The sequence below is a fragment of the Chiloscyllium punctatum genome, chromosome 17, assembly GCF_047496795.1.
Source record: "Chiloscyllium punctatum isolate Juve2018m chromosome 17, sChiPun1.3, whole genome shotgun sequence".
Lineage (NCBI taxonomy): Eukaryota > Metazoa > Chordata > Chondrichthyes > Orectolobiformes > Hemiscylliidae > Chiloscyllium > Chiloscyllium punctatum.
The window spans coordinates 92,043,723-92,063,186 of NC_092755.1; the positions used below are offsets into that span (position 1 = coordinate 92,043,723).

A 19,464-nucleotide genomic window follows, 5' to 3' on the forward strand; every position below is an offset into this window, starting at 1 on the left:
GGAAACTGGTAAAATCCATATTGATGCCGTGGGGTTAGAGGGTCCTGAGGTGGAAGATGAGGCGTTCCTCCTCCAGGCGTCAGGTGGTTAGAGAGTGGCGATGGAGAAGGCTCAGGTCTACATGTCCTTGGCAGAGTGGGAGGTGTTGTTGAAGTGTTCGGCCACAGAGCAGTGGGGTAGGTTGGTACCAGCGTCTAGTAAGGTTGGCACTTGCTCAAAAATAGCTGTGTCTAAGTCTGTGTGGAGAAACACTGGTCACTCAATACACAGCATTGCACCCAAAGCTAATCTAAGACTAATATTTGTGTTTGGAAGCAAAATAGAAGTGACAAATAAAGAGTGATTAAAAGCTAGAAATCTCAGAATACATGACACTCTGCAATCTCTCAGTCCATTTCTGCATTGTACATAATCTTGTTGTCAAGTCCTGTTTTCTTAACTTTGAAATTTTCCTCAGAGTTTCTCCCAATTTTGTTATATCTTTCTTCAGAGTTTGTTGGAGTTGGAGGCAACTGAGGACCCCAGAGAGAAGCAAAATTGGGGACAGAATGCAAACAGAGTGACCAACTGGGGAAACCAAGACTAATAGAGTTCGAAGTGAAACAAAGCAATGAGGAATTAGGCGGAGCACAGAATGGCTACAGAATTGATGGGAAGAGGAGGGAGGAACAGGGCCACAGTGCCACACAGTGTCGCTCAAATTGAGTGGGGTGGGACCAGAATGTGTGTCAGTCTCTGAACGTGTGTGTGTGTGTGTGTGTGTGTTTTGTGTGTGCGCGTGTGTGTCTGTGTGTGTTGTGTGAGTGAGTGAGTGTGTGTTGTGTGAGTGAGTGAGTGACTGTGTGAGAGTGTGTGTGTGAGTGCGCGTACGCGTGCGTGTTGGGGCAAGGCTTACAGTGATGCAGGATTGGTGAGATGAGGTACAGAGTGATAGAGATTTGGGGAGGAGATGGAAAAGTAAGTGCTGCAGAAAATGGGTGACATAGAGTTGGTGAAGGGGGGGCACAGTGACACAGATATTAGGATATATATGAGACATAGAGTGGGATCTCAAAATCCCAATTCCAGGTTTTCTCCAGACTTGAGTGAAGCTGCTCTCACAACCCCTTACTAACTAATTACAAAGGGCCATTGTGATAATTAAAATGTTGACAATATCTGTTCCATCTGCCCCAGTGAACCACCAAATAATAGAATTTTTACAAGACAGGAGTCTATTTGGCCCATCATTCCAGCACAGTTCTACTACCCAATGCCAATCTCTTGCCTTTTCCCTATATCCCTGCATACTATTTCTATCCAAACAATCAACTTGAATGCCTCAACTGAACATGCCTCCATCACACTTCCAGGCGGTGTCTTCCATGCCCTGACCACTCGTGTGTGAAAAAGAATTTTTGCACATCACACTTGTTTTCTTTAAATCACTTTAAATCTATGGCCTCTCATTCTTGTCTCTTTTATAAGTGGGAACAGCATCCCCTTAGCTATTCTGTCCAGTCTGGTCATGGCTTGGAAACTCTGTGATCACACAAGCTGTCAGTGCTCAAAGTCAAGTGGATATCACAGGAAAATCAAGTTGCATGAGATGTTTGATTGAGAACCTTCAGTAGGAAAGGAGAATGAAATGGCATCTTCGACCCAGATGTATCCAGGTTGGATGCATCCCTGAGCACTGTACGGTTTACTCCGTTGTTAAATAAAATCTAGAATACAAGCAGCTTTGCTGAGGTATTCATTAGGGTATAACTGTGTATTTTCTTTGACAGTTGCACAGTAGTGTGAGACCTATCATCCAGACTCTACATAGTTGCTTTGAGCCAATCCCATAATGTGTACACACAGCTGGGGCAACAGTCTATCTACACCCAGTTGTTGGATCTTTAGATATATTATCCTTCAGTCTCAGAGTTAACCACGACCTTTAAATTCAGTGTCTCACCATCAGCACCCTCCTGAAGAGAAAGTGTCAACAGTATGGTGCGTATTTTGAACGAGAATCTCATTATTGAAGCCACTCTTCTAATGTTCTCCCCCTCTGTCACTTGCCTCCACGCTGCCTCCCGTATTCATCCTACTTGAACAGAAATAGTGAATCTTAACAGATCATTTAATGATTGAGTCTGACCTTCTTTTAAAAAAAAGTACCTCCATAATCTCTCCATCAGAGCCCACCATCAAGTGGAATGTCACAATTAGAATTTCTTTTAATATCTTCTTCTCTTCAGCAGTCCCTCAGGATGACGGACTAGAGTGGGTGACTTGCTCCCACTCTAGTGTGTTGGGTTCTCTGAGATGGATGATGAGTCCAGTGTGTTATCTACAGATGCTGCCACATGTTGGGTAGTGGTGCTTGAAGGATTGGGTTGCTTGGAGGTCTCCGAGCTCCATCCAATACCTCACCTTTGCCTCTTTGTGTGCAAGATGAAATCTCTCAAGATGTTCTGGAATGAATCATCCCTACCTAGCAGTCATAAGCCAGGGACTCCCATAGGTGATGCTCAATTTCTCCAGCAATGATTTGACGACTTCTAAATCATTTCCACAGTCCTCATGGGAGTCTCCCAATGCAACCAATGTCCAAATAGAGCAGAAACACAAAGTGCTGAAGGAACTCAGCAGGTCTGACAGCATCTGTGGAGACAGAAACAGAATTAACATTTTGAGTGCAGTATGACTTTTCTTTGGAGCTCTGAAGAAGAGTTCCAAAAGAAAGTCATATTGAATTCAAAACATTTACTCAGCTTCTCTCTCCACAGATGCTGCCAGATCTGCTGAGTTTCTCGAACATTTTCTGTTCTTATTCCAAATTGTCAGCATCTGCAGTAGTTTGCTTTCATCCAACCACAGCAGTTACTTCAGGAGGCTGGTGTCAGGCATAGGAATGGCATGTATGACACAGAAACAGGCCATTTGGCCCAACAGTCCCTGCTGGTGTTAATGCACCACTCAAGCCTCACCCATCTCACCTCATTTAATCTGCCATGCTGACCCACTATTCCCTTCTCTCTCACGTTTGTCAAACTTCCCTTTAAGTGCATCTATACTAACCCTGTCAACCACTCTCAGTGGTAGCAAGTTCCACATTTCAATACTCTTTGGAAAAAGGGATTTCTTCTGAATTTCTAACTGAATTCTTGGTGATTATTATACACTGATGGTCTCCAGATGTATTTTTTCCCACACAAAAGGAAACATTCTCATTGTAAGTACTCTATAAAAGTGTTTCATAATTTTAAACAACTCCAATAGGTCACGTCTTAACCTTCTTTTTGCAAAAGAACAAGACCCAGACTGAAAACCCTTTTCTGATAAGTGAATAAAGGAAGTCGTGTCACCATCAAACTGCTCCTTTAAGAAGAAATTCTGTCACCATAGCTTTTTAAAGGAGTAATAATAAAGTGGTCATAGACGCAGAGGTCCGCAGGGCTGCCCCTCATCTGACATGGACCACCGGTGGTGATTAAGCCTGAGAGTACACTCTCTTGTCGGGAATTTAATTGGGGATTTTCCTGATAGCTACAACAAACTATCTATAGAAGGTTGGTTGTAAACCTCAGACAGACTGTATCCAATCGGGAAAACACACCCATTCCCCCAAGGAAGTTCCTGACATCCATATCTTTTACTCTTTTTCATATTTTCTCTGCCTTTCCTTTTTAGTTTGGTCACATTTGAGCTCAATATCTGCCAAGCTCCTGCTTCTTTCCATGCTACTTGCAAGCTGTTGCTCGGGGGTGTACAAAAACACCACTGAGCTAGCTCATAGGTTGAGATCGTGAACTCATTGCCTGCTCCACATTGTGAGGGGGAATAGACACTGCCCATCCACAACCTTCCCTTCATCAATTCTCAAACCTTTCCAAATCACCAAATTCTTTCCAACACTCTCAAAACTTCAAGCCCTTGTGATGCTCTTTGGGCAAATGAAGGAAGGTAAACCTGGATGACTCTCTCTTAATAAATGAGAATTCCAACTCTTATTTCACTCTCCTATGACACCTCTCCAAAAGGCTACAGGATCGGATACCCAAGGCAGCACCTGCTGTGCCCTGACCAATCATAGAATAATTTTGTTCTGATATTAAGATGATGGGGAAATTGCAATTTTAACCATCATAGCAAACGTAACACCATAAATATTAACAAAGGGCCCTGCAGCCAACATAGCAGAGCAACCTTTTAACCAGTAACGTGTTTACACCACAATCAAATAAATTACCATCCACAGCTAATAAACAAACAGCTTGCAGGCCAAATAACACTACAACATCGAGAAATGTGTTATAGAAATATGTCAACTGGCATCCTGAAGGCCACTTAAGTACCTTGCGATGTTTTACTACATTAAAGCCACTATATAAACGTAAGTTGTTGTCACTCTTGACCTGATTGAAACAGAAAGATTCAATTAAACACATCAACACTGGCAGAATGAGGTTTACAATCTAAGATGGCAGCGAAGATGGGCTCCTGAGCCAAGACCTTGTCTGCTCCATCCGCGTTTCTTTTTTTTGTTGTTGTTCTTCTTGTTTTCTCGGGTTTTTTTTCCCTCTTTTTACTTACGACTTGTGAAGAACCCGATCGTGGCAACCGCAAGGTGTTCCTAGTTGATAAGATATAGGAATAGAATTAAGCTATTCAGCCCATCAAGTCTGCTTCGCCATTCAATCACGGCTGACAAGCTTCTCACTCCCATTTTCCGCCTCCTCTCCATAATCCTTCAACCCATTACCAATTAAAAATCTGTCAAACTCCTCCTTAAATTTATTCACGGTCACAGCATCCACCACACTTTGGGGTAGCAAGTTCCACAGATTCACAATCCTCTGGGAGAAGTAATTTCTCCTCCACTCCATTTTAAACTTGCTACCCCTTGCCCAGCACAGACTAATGGTTGCGGCGGCAGAGGCCAGTTTGGGCCCAGGTATGAGACCAGGCAGCATCGGCAGCGACTGTATCGGTGAGGTGGCCCTGAGTGGACTCTTGGCTGCAGCAGAGTTCAGTTTGGGCCGGTGTGTGACTTGGCAGCATTGGTGGTGGCTGCATTGGTGGAGCTAAGATAGCACCAGTGAGTGGCAACTCTTGTTCCAGCGGTGTGGTGAGGGAACTCATGGCTGGCTGCTCCAAACCCATGGCTGAGCAGTTAACAAGAAAGATTGTAAAGTGGAACTTCTATTTGTTTTCTTCTTGTGCATTTTTCAGTCTTAATATTCCATGTTTTGATTTATTTTTCTGTGTTTCAAGATGGCGTGAGAGAAGGACGACACTGTACAGTATTTGGAGATGCCGGTGTTGGACTGGGGTGTACAAAATTAAAAATCACACAACACCAGGTTATAGTCCAATAGGTTTAATTGGAAGCACTAGCTTTCGGAGCGACGCTCCTTCATCAGGTGGTTGTGGAGGACACAATTGTAAGACACCTGATGAAGGAGTGACGCTCTGAAAGCTAGTACTTCCAATTAAACCTGTTGGACTATAAACTGTACAATAAGTTTCACTGTATTTTGTAGCAAAATACCTGGGACAATAAATAAATCAAATCAAGCAAAGATGTTATTTCCTGCTGCTTTAATTTTGTTGTAATTTTAACATTAAGCACTCAGCTTTCTGTCAGCAACTTGTCATCAGGATGGTTCAAATCAGTAACTCTGAAGTAGATAAGAGGCATCAGTGAATTCCAGGCAGAGAGAGAAAAAAGACATTTTCAGAGAGTAACTAGCAAAGCTTTGGACACCTAAGGTTTCATTGATAGAGGCGTTTTTACAAAGCTCTGGTCACGTCACAAGTATTGTGTCCAGTTCTAGTCACCATACGTTTGGAAATATGTGAGGGAATTCGAAAGGGTGACAAGGAGATTGATCAGAATGGTTGATCAGAATGGTTGATCAGAATGATTAATCAGAATGTTTGATCAGAATGATTAATCAGAATGGTTGATCAGAATGATTAATCAGAATGATTGATCAGAATGGTTGCACAGATGAGAGATTTTAGCTGCAAAGTTCACTTGGAAGAGCTGAGCTTGTTCTCCTTGTAAAAAAGGAGATTGCAGGGAGACCACACAGGGGTGCTCAAGATTGCAACACATTTACATGACTTGAGGTTTGAGTAAGCGATACAGAGCGAGCTGTGATGAAGAACATTTTACTTAGAACTCACTGCCTCCAACACAATCAATAATTGATTTGAGGAAAGTAAACTTACAGGGCTACAGGAATAAAGGAAGGGAATGGGACTGACTGGAGTCTATAAAGAGGCAGCAGGAACTCAACGGACCAAATGATCACCTTCAATGCTGTAATTATTCTATGACATAGAAAAGCCCAAAACTAATTTTAATTTAACTTCCTCCCTTGGTTCCCCGCCATTTTGTTATGTTATTGTTTGATGACCCTGGAGGGCAATGTTTAGTTATTGGGTTCATAAGGTAATTGGTGATTTGATGTTGAGTTTTTCAAAATGCAAAGGTTGGGTTCTTCACTGTCGCAGTGGATAGGGTTGGTAATATGTTAATTGGGGAATTGATAAGTTGGTGGTGGATTCTTAAAATTAAAAAAAAAGCTGAGTTCTCGGTGTTTTATTATTGTTCCACTGCCCCAGTGGGCAGTGTTCATAATAATTTGTTAATGGGTGTTTTGTTAAGTATTGGTGATGGGTTTCAAACAAAAAGTGCTGGAGTCTTTAAAGCTCAGTGGTATTGTCCTTATGTGAGGACCAGGAGGTCTGGATTTGAGCCCCCTCTGCCATGAAGATGTACTATAATGTGCCCAAACAAGGTGATTTATACAAATAAAGAGCTAGGCTTTTCCACGGAGGGGGTCTGGCTCCTGGGCAGGGAATGATTCCAGACCAGACCTAAACTACATATTTATAACAAACACTTGTAAACCTCTGTAAATCTCTTGCTGCCTAATTCAACATGTGAGTCTGTTAAATAGCAAATCATTCCAAGTAGGTGGAAGCGAGAAAGTAAGATTAATTTTTAAATATTTCCAACAAACGTTAGTGCTGTGCAGAGGGGCTGCTGTATTGTCAGAGGTGCAGTCTTTCTGAAGAGTTGTTGAGTTCCATATCTGCTGTCTTGGTGTATGTAAAAGAAGAGCATGGCAGCTTTATCCAGAGCCCTGACCAATCTTTATCCCTCAACAAGCATCACTAAAATCAAATTATTTGGTCATTATCACATTTGTGGGAGCTTGCTGAGTGCAAACTGGTTGCTGTATTTCTTATAACAACACTTCAAAAGCACTTCATTGTCTGTAAAGTGATTCAAAGAGTCATACAGCATGAAAACAGCTTAACTCAACTGTGCTGACCAGACATCCCAATCTGGCTTAGTCCCATTTGCCAGCATTTGGCCCATATCCCGTTTAAGCTCTTCCCATTCATATGCCCATCCAGTAATTCCTAGCATAGTCTTGAGTTGAAAAATGAAATAATTTTAAACAGTTTTTCTGCAGTTTTCTCATGAACTAAACACATAAATTATTGTACAATCATGGAGTTAAGTCACCATATGTAAATTGTGGCAAGTAACATTGCATATAGTTCTGGTCGCCACATTATAGGAAGGATGTGGAAGCTTTGGAAAGGGTTCAGAGGAGATTTACTAGATTGCCTGGTATGGAGGGGAGGTCTTATGAGGAAAGGCTGAGGGACTTGAGGCTGTGTTCGTTAGAAAGAAGAAGGTTGAGAAGTGACTTAATTGAGACATATAAGATAATCAGAGGATTAGAGAGGGTGGACAGTGAGATCACGTTTCCTTGGATGGTGATGGCTAGCACGAGTGGACATAGCTTTAAATCGAGAAGTGATATAAGTAGGACAGATGTCAGAGATCATTTCTTGACTCAGAGAGTAGTAGTGGGGGAGTGGAATGCCCTGCCTGCAACAGTAGTGGACTTGCCAACTTTAAAGGCATTTAAATGGTCATTGGATAAACATATGGATGAAAATGGAATAGTGTAGGTTAGATGGGCTTCAGATTGGTTTCACAGGTCGGCACAACATTGAGGGCCAAAGGGCTTGTACTGTGCTGTAATGTTCTATATTCTATGTTTTAATAAGAGATCAGTTGGAGGAGATAGGCTGGTAACGCTTCAACTGCTATGAAGGATCAGATGATTCAAAAGCTTGAATTTTAAACTCTGGAGGATTAGCCATGCAATAACTGCACAAACGTTACCAGTTGATAGCTTGAAAATGGTGAGCAAAAATTTATTTATACCTGATCAGAGAGGAATGCAGCTATGGCACATTAATGTGTGCCATCAGTTCACATGAGTAACTCACAATCTAATACGAATATTGTAAATACAGCAAATCCTCTGTATCTGCAAAATCACAAATCGTGATTTTGCCTATCTGCGGCAAATAATTAGCAGCAATAAAAATCAACACTCCAGGGTTAAAATGAGTGCTGCCCTCGCAAGCATCTTCATTCACAGGGGTTTTTGGAATGGAACCCTTGCAGATACAAAGGACTAATTGTACAGCATCGCACGAAAGGCAGGTAGATGAGTTATTCATGGCTGTCCATTATTACCATTTGACAAATGTTAATTAATGTTATTTATTTTGCTTATATTGCTTCTTTTTGGGATTTGTATTTATCAACAAATGGGACTAGATTAGGTTGGGATATCTGGTCGGCATGAACGATTTGGACCAAAGGGTCTGTTTCCATGCTGTACGTCCCTATGGCTTTATGGCTCGACAAACATAAAATGCACTGCAGAAATTTACCAAGGTTCATTAGGCAGCAGCTTCTTAATGCATCACTACTTCTAGCTAGAAGGATTGATTCAGGACAGCAGATACATTGGAGCACCAACACCTTCAAATTGCACTCCAAGTCTCTGGCCATCCTTGGTTGGATTTTAGCTGGAGCTCCCTTTCTAACAGCACTGTTGGCCTACCTACACCAAATGGAACAGCAGCTGTTCAAGAATGCTCACCTCTACCTTCCCAAGGACAGCAGGGGATGGCCATGAACTCTGGCCCAGCCAGCAATACTCACATCCCATGAATGAAAACAAAAGTGCAATTTCACTGGAATCTTTCATCGAGTAAAGTCACCATAGTCCAAGATGGCCAAAGACATCCGTGACAGAGACAACTGGTGATGGTTTCACCGAAGGTTCACCATGCCTCATGCAAGGTTGAGCAGGTGGTTTTTATGTTTGTGGTTCAGCAGAGCCATCAACAGAACATGAGATAGATGGAGGATAAAATAGAACAGGGAATACTTTATTGTATGTCCTCTCACTTCACAGTCAGTTTTAGACTGCCTCCCCTATAGGGCACCAGCTTGCTTAAAGCGACAGCACACACCTAACTCCCTACATAACCTCAGCTGGTGTGGGAAATGAACCCGTGTTATCAGCATCACTCCGATTGTAAACCAGCCATCCAGCCAACTGAACTAAACCTGTGCTTCCCCCCTCCCCCCCATAAAGTAACAAAGAATACTATGCAAGGAAGTAGAGATTCACAGAAAAATGCTGGAAACTCCTCAGCAGATTGAGCAGTCTGTGGAGAGAGAAACAGAGCTAATATTTGAGATCTGACCTTTCCAGAAATGTTCTGTTTGGAGCAGGCTTGAGACACAAATGACCAATCTTTTCAGTCGACATGGATTTGCAATTAACACTAAATATAAGGATGGAACCTTCAGTATGGTGGTGTATCCTTAAAAGAAAAAGTTAAAATCTCTCCATATAGAAATATCAATTGGCTCAAAGGTAATTTGTATGAAGGTTATGCACAGACAAAGCATTTCATTAAACCATGAGAGTTTGAAATTGCAATCTCACAAAAGAAATCTCCCCACGTAAAGAGAAAGCATGAGTTAGTCATAGGGACAGGGCTGAGCTGGAAGTTTGGAACTAGGGTGAGGTGGGGGAAGGGGAAATGAGGAAACTGTTGAAGTCCACATTGATGCCCTGGGGTTGAAGTGTTCCGAGGCGGAAGATGAGGCGTTCTTCCTCCAGGCGTCTGGTGGTGAGGGGGCAGCGGTGAAGGAGGATCAGGACCTCCATGTCCTCGGCAGAGTGGGAGGAGGAATTGAAATGTTGGGCCACAGGACGGTGTGGTTGATTGGTGCGGGTGCCCCAGAGATGTTCCCTAAAGTGCTCTGCTAGGAGACGTCCAGTTTCCCCCAAAACATCTGCTCATGAAGCTTCTATGCAGCTATTTTTCCATCACAGCATTTAAAAAACTACCATTATTAATTGTGTACATCCTTGCACTTGGAAATGCATAGCAATTTACGCCTAGAAAAAAATTCCATTACAATTGGTCATATAGTTTTAGCTTCCTCTTTCTAAAATCATTGCCCACAAACAAAATAAAGCCTATTATATTGCTCAGGTGAATAAAAATGCTGGAGTAACACAGCAGGTCTGGCCATATCTATGGATAGAGAAAGACAGTCAATATTGAAGTCTACTTATACTGGTCTCAAAGCCTTACCTACAGATACTGTAAATGAGTCCCTTGAGTCTCATTTACGCAAAAGGCTTTTTATTGGGGTAAAATCATCAATAGAGAAAACATTTTCTGTTGTAAACCAAGCTGGGGACAATATGGATTCAACAACGTACAGCAGGTTCATTGAAATTTCCTGATAAAGTCATGACAAAGTGAATTTAAAAAGGGAGGATACATTACCAATTATACATGTATCAGATTGTATGTTACTCAGTATAGGAAACAAATAAGCCAAGCTCCTTAAGTAATAAATAAAGAGCTAGTTTATCGTAAACAAAAAAGTTTAAATTTTGCTCAAGTTATCAGTAAATTGTCCAAATGTTGGTCCATGGCTGAAGTTGCTTATCACGCAAAATGTTGGCAATTACTGTTGGAGACAGCAGAGGTGGTTTGGAATTCACCTTTAAGAACTCCACCTGTGCTGATGAGGTCCTCCAGTGGCTTTTTAACTCTGACTTTGTTGAGGGGGATTTCAGAGAGTGCAGATCAGCCGTTGCTTGGGCAAGTTGTCTGATTATTGTGTTAAAATCCGACACTTTATCACACTCATGTAGTGTAATGTGCCCTTTTCTGAAAGTGTCTACAATACTTTGAACCATCCTAAGGTTGTGATGTGGGATATATAAATAAAAGTCTGACCTTTACAAAGATAAATGGATCCTCTACAGTAAGGATGGTTTTCCCACACTCAAATTCCCAGTTACATTAAAAACAGGGAAAACAATGTGAATTGAGCATAAAATCAGAAAGAGCATGAATGTACCATTTTAATTCCCCAAGCCAACTATTCATATATCCCTGTGAATCAAACTGTAAATTATGTTTGAATTATTACTGATGACTTAGTGTTGTTATCCCCATCCACCAGAAAATGCATCAAGTTCATTTCACTTCAGACTGTTATAACCAGAGAGGGAAAAAAAAAACTTTCATAGCGGTCATCTGAGTTGAATTTACCACAGGTAAAATGACACTTTGTCCCACTAAAAGACTCAATCCTTTGTAGTATTTGGAAAGGGAAAGAACTAAATAAATGCACATGTGTAGCTGTATAAACTGGTGTGTGTCTGTGAAGGTGTGGGGAAATGAGTCAGTCATAGTAAACCTACAATTTCTGGCACTTATTCAATGACGAAACCTAACAGCAGCCAGGGGAGGTGCCTGACACTTGAAAGGCACCCTGTAAGATGGAGATGCATATTGCATGTAGCATGAAGGACCTATTCTTTCTGGTAAATTTCAACACATTGACCGAACATTCAGAAGACTTTTCACTTCCATCTATAGGGCTTGTCATATGAGGAGCAGTTCAGGACTCTGAATCTGTACTCAACAGAGTTTAGATGGGTGGATTAGAGGGGATCTGATTGAAACATTCACAATACCAAGAGGTCTGGATAGAGTGAATGTGGAGAAGATGTTTCCGCTAGCAGGAGAGACTAGGACCCAAGGTCACAGCCTCGGACTGAAGGGACAAACCTTTAGAACAGGCATGAGGAATTTATTGAGCAAGAGGGTGGTTAACCTGTGGAAATTGTTGCCACAGAGCATTGTGCAGGCTAAGTCATTGAGTGTATTTAAGACTGAGATAGTTGGGTTCTTCATTAGTAAGGAGATCAAAGATTATGGGGAGAGGCAGGTGAATGAGGTTCAGAAACAAAAAGGCCATGACCAAATGGCCTAATTCTACTCCTATGTCTTTTATCTATGGCATATCAGTTTACTTCAAGTAACTCAGCTTTATAACTACAGAGATCCCTTTATCTATATTCAAAATACTAATCTCAGATCCAATCTTCCTTCTTTCAAACTGACTATAAAATTCAATCACATTGTGGTCAATGCTACGTAGGGGTGCCTTACCTCTGAGGTCATTAATGAATCCTCTCACATTACATAATACCAAGTCTAATATAACCTGCTTTCTGGTTGGTTCCAAAAAATGCTGTTCTCAGAAACTATCTTGAAAGCATTCTGCAAAATCTTCACCCAGGCTACCACTACCAATCTGATTTTTTCAGTTTAAATGTAAACTAAGGTCACCCAGGATTACTGCCGTCCCCTCTTACAAGCTCGCAAAATTTTTTTCTAAACCTTGTCCCACATTGTAGTTAGTGTTAGGAAACCTGTACAGCACTCCCACTAGTGACTTCTTTCCCGTATTATTCCTCATTCCACCTAAACAATTCCACATCCCGATCTCCTGAACTGAGGCCGTCTCTAACTATTACACAAATGCTGTTTTTGATTAAAGTTACTATTCCTTCACCTTTACCAAGTTTCCTATTTTTCTTGAATGCTGTATACCTCTCAACATTCATTCTGACACCCTGAAGCCAAGTTTCTGCACTGGCTATTAGCTTATATTTATTTATTTCAATGCCCATCATCAATTACTTGTTATCAATGCTAAGTTTTGTTTAGATATACAGTCTATAGTTTAGTCCTTTTGTTATCTAGTCTTGACTGTTGATGTATTCCTAGATTGTTTCTTCTCTGCCTTTTGCTGCTATTATATAACCCTCATTTCCCATATTACTAACTCCCTCCCTTAACTCCTCTTTGATATATCACATATTTCACATTTGACCGCTCACCCCACTGTTTAGTTTAAAATCCCCTCTTCTTCCCTAATTTTGTAGATTATGAGAATGCTGGGCCCAGAACAGATCAGGTGTAGTCCATGCCAATGGCAAAGCCCTCCACCTTCTCCAGTACTGACATAAGAGTCCCACAAATTGGACCCACTTCTCTCACACCAGTCTTTGAGCCATGTAATCATCTCTCTAATTTTATGTTTCTAATGCTAATTTGCTCATGGCTCAGGTAATAATCCAGAGATTATAAAGTCTGAAGTTCTGGTTTTCAGTTTCATTCATTCTATCTGTGCAGAACCTCTTTTCCTAGAACTACCTATGCCATCGGTACAGACATGGATCATGACCACTGGATTCTCCCCCTCCCAATGCAAGCTCCTTTTCTCCTTTTAAGCAAATGACCTGAATCCTGGCACCAGGCATTCTTAAAAACCATCTTGAGGGTGAGAGTGGAGAGTTAATTGTAGGTAAACAGGAATCAACAGATTAAATGAACAAACAGCTTGCTTCTACTTTCACTGTAGAGGATACAAAAGAAGTATTCCAGCAGTAGTTGTAAATCAGGAGTTGGAAAGGAGTCCGGAATTTGGGATATTACAATCATGAGGGAAGTGGTACTAAGCAAACTGTTGGAGCTGCTGAATGACAAGTCTCAAAGTCCAGGAGGATTTCATCATAGGGTCTTAAAAGAGGTTGCTGATGAGGTAGCAAATGCATTGGCCTTAATTCCCCATAATTCCCTCGATGCAAGAAAGTCATCTTGATCCACTCTCCTTAAATCATAAAATCCCTACAAGTGTGGAAGCAGGCCATTGGGTCCATCCGGTCTACACCGACCCTCTGACGAGCAATCCATCCAGACCCACCTCCCTACACTATCCCTGCAACTTGCATTTTCCATGGTTAATCCACCTAATCTGCACAGCCCTGGTCACTAGGGGCAATTTAGCATGGCCAATCCACCTAACCTGCACATCTTTGGACTGTGGAAGGAAACCAGAGCACCCGGAGGAAACCCACACAGACACGGGAGAATGTGCAAACTGCACACAGACAGTTGCCCGAGGGTGGAATTGAATCCGGGTCCCTGGTGCTCTGAGGCAGCAGTGCCATTGAGTCACCGTGCTGCAGAGAATGGCCTCAATCACTCCCCCTACCCTACCTTCTACTCTTACAACATTTCTTGTTGTTTCTTCACTTGGACTGTTTCCTATACCACAGTGTCATGATCAATTTGCATTGTGAGAAGTCAGACCTGTTGAAAGTTTACGGAGGTGTACACTGTGCCTCTGAGCCCCCTTACCTGCCTCACTAGCAGTCACATGCTCCTGCCCCTGATCACCAACCAAATCAGGAAGCCCTATCTTAAGTCGGGCGACTGCCTTCTGCTATTAAGGTCTGTAGTTCAGTTCCAGCTCAAAAAATCTGAGCCAAAGCTGATCAAACTCCAATACTTACTCAGACATGTTTGCCCTGGATCACAATGGTATCAAAGAGTTCCCACATGCTGCAGCCTTGACACAACTATTAATTATTTAATTACAATATTCCCTCATTATGTTGTCTTAATATGTTTTATTAACTTTCTCAATAATTTGTGTCCATGGGTGCTACTTAACTAATATTGGTAACTACCTACTGAAAGCTGTAAGCTTAACACGAGAATTTGCAAGAAACTGTTAAAAGGCAATTATTGAAATGAAAATGAACGTCACTATTATCCCAAAGGGCAGGCTGTTCTATCAATGAAGGGAGACACTGATGGTGAGTTTAACCTTAGGATGAGTTGGACGAGCCAAGACTTTTATGATGACCTCAGCTAGTCTATGAATTTAAACACACACTGTTGGCATCACAATACATTACAGACCAGCTGTCTCAGTCATAACCAACTTCCTACAGGCACTCCTTACATTTGACCAGCTTCTGTTGCAAATGCTGCTCCTTTTTTAATCCATCCAAGATGCCATCAGTCCGTACATCAATCAAATTAAACACCACAATTAAAATATTACAGTATTTGAATTTCAGGTCTGTCAATCAAAATTAATTTAATTGGCTAAAGACTTTACTAAAATAATTTTTTTCATTTTCATGAGGTCTGTAAGGGGGCTGTTGACATTATCTTGTGGTTTCTCTCTCCTTCAGGCCTCCTCAACCTCAATGTTAGCTACCCATCCGATCTTTCATCCTCTCTTCTGTGTTACTGTCAATTTCGATTTCAGTTGTTACCAGGACAATGCTGTTGGGTCTTTGTTTCCATTTCCCACTGTTAGCTATATCTCTATCTCTTCAACTGTATTCAGCAACCATCAGCTATTAAAACCCTCCCATTTTCATAAGCATTGTCTGGCTCTAGGCAAAACCTCGTCTGCGGATTCAGTTGGTTAGCAAAACATTTGATGCTGAACTGAGCTTCAAGGACCAAGAAAGTCAGAGGTTCAATTCCAGCTCTTTGCTAATCTCAAGCATTAACAGGTCACTGGACTGAGCTATGTTGGCACAGAATGGGAAGGAAAGGAAGCAGCCTTGGTTTCTGCTCCTGACCATAATCACATTATTTCTACTGGGAAGTATGTGAGTGTTGATAGTAAGCAAGGAGAAGGCTGAATAGCTGGGACGTCAGGTTCACAACATCAGGAAAGAAACAAGAAAAACACTAGCTTTCCTTCCAATTAAACCTGTTGGACTATAACCTAATGTTGTGTGATTTTTAACTTTGTATACCCCAGTCCAACACCAGCATCTCCATATCATGGGTTTGATGGGCTTTAGTTTGCCATCCCTGGCAGCTCGTAGGCATCAAGTGCTTAGAGTCCTAAAGTCATACAGCATGGAACAAGACCTTTTGGCCCAACTCATCCATGCTGATCAGGTTTCCCAAACTGAACTAATCTCATTTGCCTGCAATTAGCCCACATCCCTTCTGCATACTAATTTTTAATCTCTCTCTCTGCACATTCTCTACACCTGTATTCTGCACTATTGTATCATACACTGTTGCACTTTGTATGATACAATATGCCTGTACAGAATATAAAACAACACCTCTCACTGTATCTCAGTACATGTAACAACAAATCAAACTCTTCAAAAAGGCCATTTTGTTACATATCACAAGTTACTGCAATCCCAATGTCAGTTTTTTTTAATTTAATTCAGAATTTATTTGAAGTATTGATCCATTACAAATGTCAGGTTTATTGATGGGATTCTGAACTCTGAGTCAGGGGCTCATTCAAACTAGCCCAGAGATCACAGCAACAACTCTGAGGTGGCGTCATGTAGGTGTAGCTGCCCCAGGCTGTCACCCGAAGAACGCAGTTCTAAACAAAATAACCACAAGAAAGTTAAATGGGGAGTCACCTAAACTCTCTTCCCTAAAAAGTAACTGAAGGTCCCATGCCTCAGATTCAGGCACTCGGGAAATGGTCCAACAGCCCTTCTAAACCAGTCCATCAGTTCAACAGACCTTGGATTAAACAGAAAACACTGTGGAAACTCAGCAGATTTGGTATCATCTGAGGACAGTTGACTCTATCAGACTCAAAGCATTAACTCTGTTTTTTCTCTCCACAGATGCTGTCAGACCTGTGAGCTCCTCCAGCACTTTCTGTGTTATTTCAGACTTCCAGCATCTGCAGTATTTTAGTATTAATTTGATAGTGGCTGATCTGTATCCATTTGCCCACCCTGTTTCAACATGCTGGGCTGAGCTATTCCCTGCCCTAGGGCAGAACACAATGAATGGACAGACTGCATAAACAGTGAAATCGATGTTTCGGGCAAAAGCCCTTCATCAGGGCTTTTGCCCGAAACGTTGATTTCGCTGCTCATTGGATGCTGCCTGAACTGCTGTGCTCTTCCAGCACCACTAATCCAGTATTTGATTTCCAGCATCTGCAGTTATTGTTTTTACCAGACTGCATAAACAGCTTAATTATAGAGTCTTAAGAGTTGTACAACATGGAAAAAGACCCTTTGGTCCAACTCATCTATGCCGACCAGACATCCTAAATTAATCTAGTCCAATTTGCCAGCTTTTGGCCCATACCCCTCTAAACCCTTCCTACATACATCCATCCTTTTTAAATGTTGTTTCAGCCTCCACCACTTCTTTTGGCAGCTTGTTCCATACGCACCACCCTCTGCATGAAAACGTTGCCCCAAAGTCCCTTTTAAACCTTTCCCCTCTCACCCTCAACTAATGCCCTCTAGTTTGGATTCCCCAACCCTGGGAAAAAGGCTGTTCACCCTATCCATGCCCCTCATGATTTTATAAAATTCTATAAGGTCACCCCTCATCCTCCAACACTCCAGAGAAAATAGCCCCAGCCTGTTCAGCCTCTCCCTGCAGCTCAAAGTTTCCATCCTGGCAACATCCTCATGAAGGTGTCTTAACCAATGTCTTACAGATTTTGACAATCCCAAGGTATGGAAAATGTTATGATTTTTCTACTATGACTACTCCACGGGGGCTCAATGTGCTGCTTCATTCAAGGCGCTAGATAAATGTAAATTTGGTGCTTTCCCCTCCCATCCTCGAACCTGAAGAGGAGAGCTTCCCAAGTTGTGTGTCGGGACCCGAGGTGGGTCCTGATCAAGTTCTAGAAACTGGACTCTTTAGCTATCACCCAGGGGACTGGACAATTGTCGTGGCTCACCCACAGGGTCACGTTTGAGAAGCTCTCAAGGCAGGATGGATAGTGTGAATCATGAAAACTTCTCTGCAGAAATCCCAAGCTAGTAACCCCTAAACACAACCAGCATCTGACCTTCCTGAATTCAACTCAGCATGAATCTGTTTTATCCCCAGATACATGAGTTATAAATTGCATTTATATAGTGCCTTTACGACAGATGCAGAGAGGGAGAATCTTCAACGCGAACTGAGCGAATGAGACAAAGGCAGAATCAGTGAAACAACGCCTGCTCAGGGATGGAGTGAGGGAGAGACACACAAGGGAGAGATACACAAGGGACAGCAAAATAGCTAAAGTGACATAAACTAATGAACTCGCTGATCTAACACAGGAAGAAGGATTATAGGAGATTTTTCTTCTGACAGAAACTAACCTTCTCGCAGTCTGTCCCTGTCTGTACTCTCCCGGCAGAGAGTGTAGACTCGATTCAAATCTGGTCGCGGATTTCTTTCCCCTTTGACAGATCCGGGCTACACAAAGACACAAAATAACTGGCCCATCGAATTTAGTGATAAAACACCTCTGAAGATTTTCCTTTCGCCACGGTTTACTCCACGTTATTGCCCCAGCTGTAGCTCGCCTTTCTTCAGATTGCTTTTCCCTTCTTTTCCCTCTCAATCTACAGAGTCCCGGTTTCCGATCCACCCCTTAAAGGTACATTGTCCAATTTACTGGTGTAGAACCGAAATTACTCGGTTCCGCTACATCAAAACTTAACCATTGCAAGAACCTCCCTAATTTGATATTTCGATGTAATCAGTACACACACCCACAATCTCCCTTCCACACCCAATACAAACATCGCCAGATATAAACCATTCAATGTCAGAAAGATACAAATCTTGAACTAGTCCCAAGCTCTTTTTTTTATTCTAAAAGTAAAATACAAAACAAAATGGAACATTAAAATACACCAGTCAGAAACAGAATTTGAATGCTGTTATATACTACGATCAGTGTGTTTTGCACAAATTAGTGTATTTTCTTTCCCTTGGTATGTGTATCCCAATTCTGTATTTATTCAGCAGTAAGCCTTTGTGAGTTTAAAATTAAATAAGATTATTTATTTTTCACATAGTCCTCACGAAACGTGATGCCTCACTCACTTGCCCCACATGTATCACTCTGGGTCACAAAATAGATACAGGTGATGCTGATGTACTTTTGAAGAATGCAATCATCTCTGTGGTCCAGTGGTAGTTTCCCTACATCTGAGACAGAAGACTCCAGTTCAAAACCCAGCCGATATGTGCCCTAACACATCTGAATGGGTCAATCGACAGTATCTACATTCACAACTGTCTTTAAGGTTCCCTTACAGTGGAAATCCACCCACCTGCCCCCCAAGCCAGGAGGCCCAGGTTCAAGTCCTACCTCCTCCAGAGGTATGTAGTGGTGCCTCTGAACAGTTTGATTAGAAAATATCTGTAATCAGCTCAGTCTCTGATTTCCAATCACCGGTCTCCCAAGTGACAGGCCAGGTTTCTTGAAGGAAATCAAGGCATTAAAACTGAAAGAAGAGTCTCGTAAAGTGGACGTTTCTGGACAGTCTGTGTAGTCAAATTTCTCAGAAGTTAGTCCTCAGGTGGATTTTAACTGGAACAGGTTGTGTACGCTGGCTGCTTGATGACTTGCAGCTGTTCCAAGTCTGTGCCTTAGGTGGGCTA

General features: G+C 41.9%; 1 protein-coding gene across 1 annotated transcript in view; it reads right to left on the reverse strand.

The window, feature by feature from the left end:
* trpv4 (transient receptor potential cation channel, subfamily V, member 4) overlaps positions 1–18,450 on the reverse strand; it is a 123,816-nt gene extending 105,366 nt beyond the window's left edge. Inside the window, exon 1 of the mRNA XM_072587895.1 lies at positions 18,171–18,450. The gene's annotated coding sequence lies outside the window, so the exon portion shown is untranslated. The remainder of the gene's footprint in view (positions 1–18,170) is intronic.
* Positions 18,451–19,464: the final 1,014 nt, after the last annotated feature.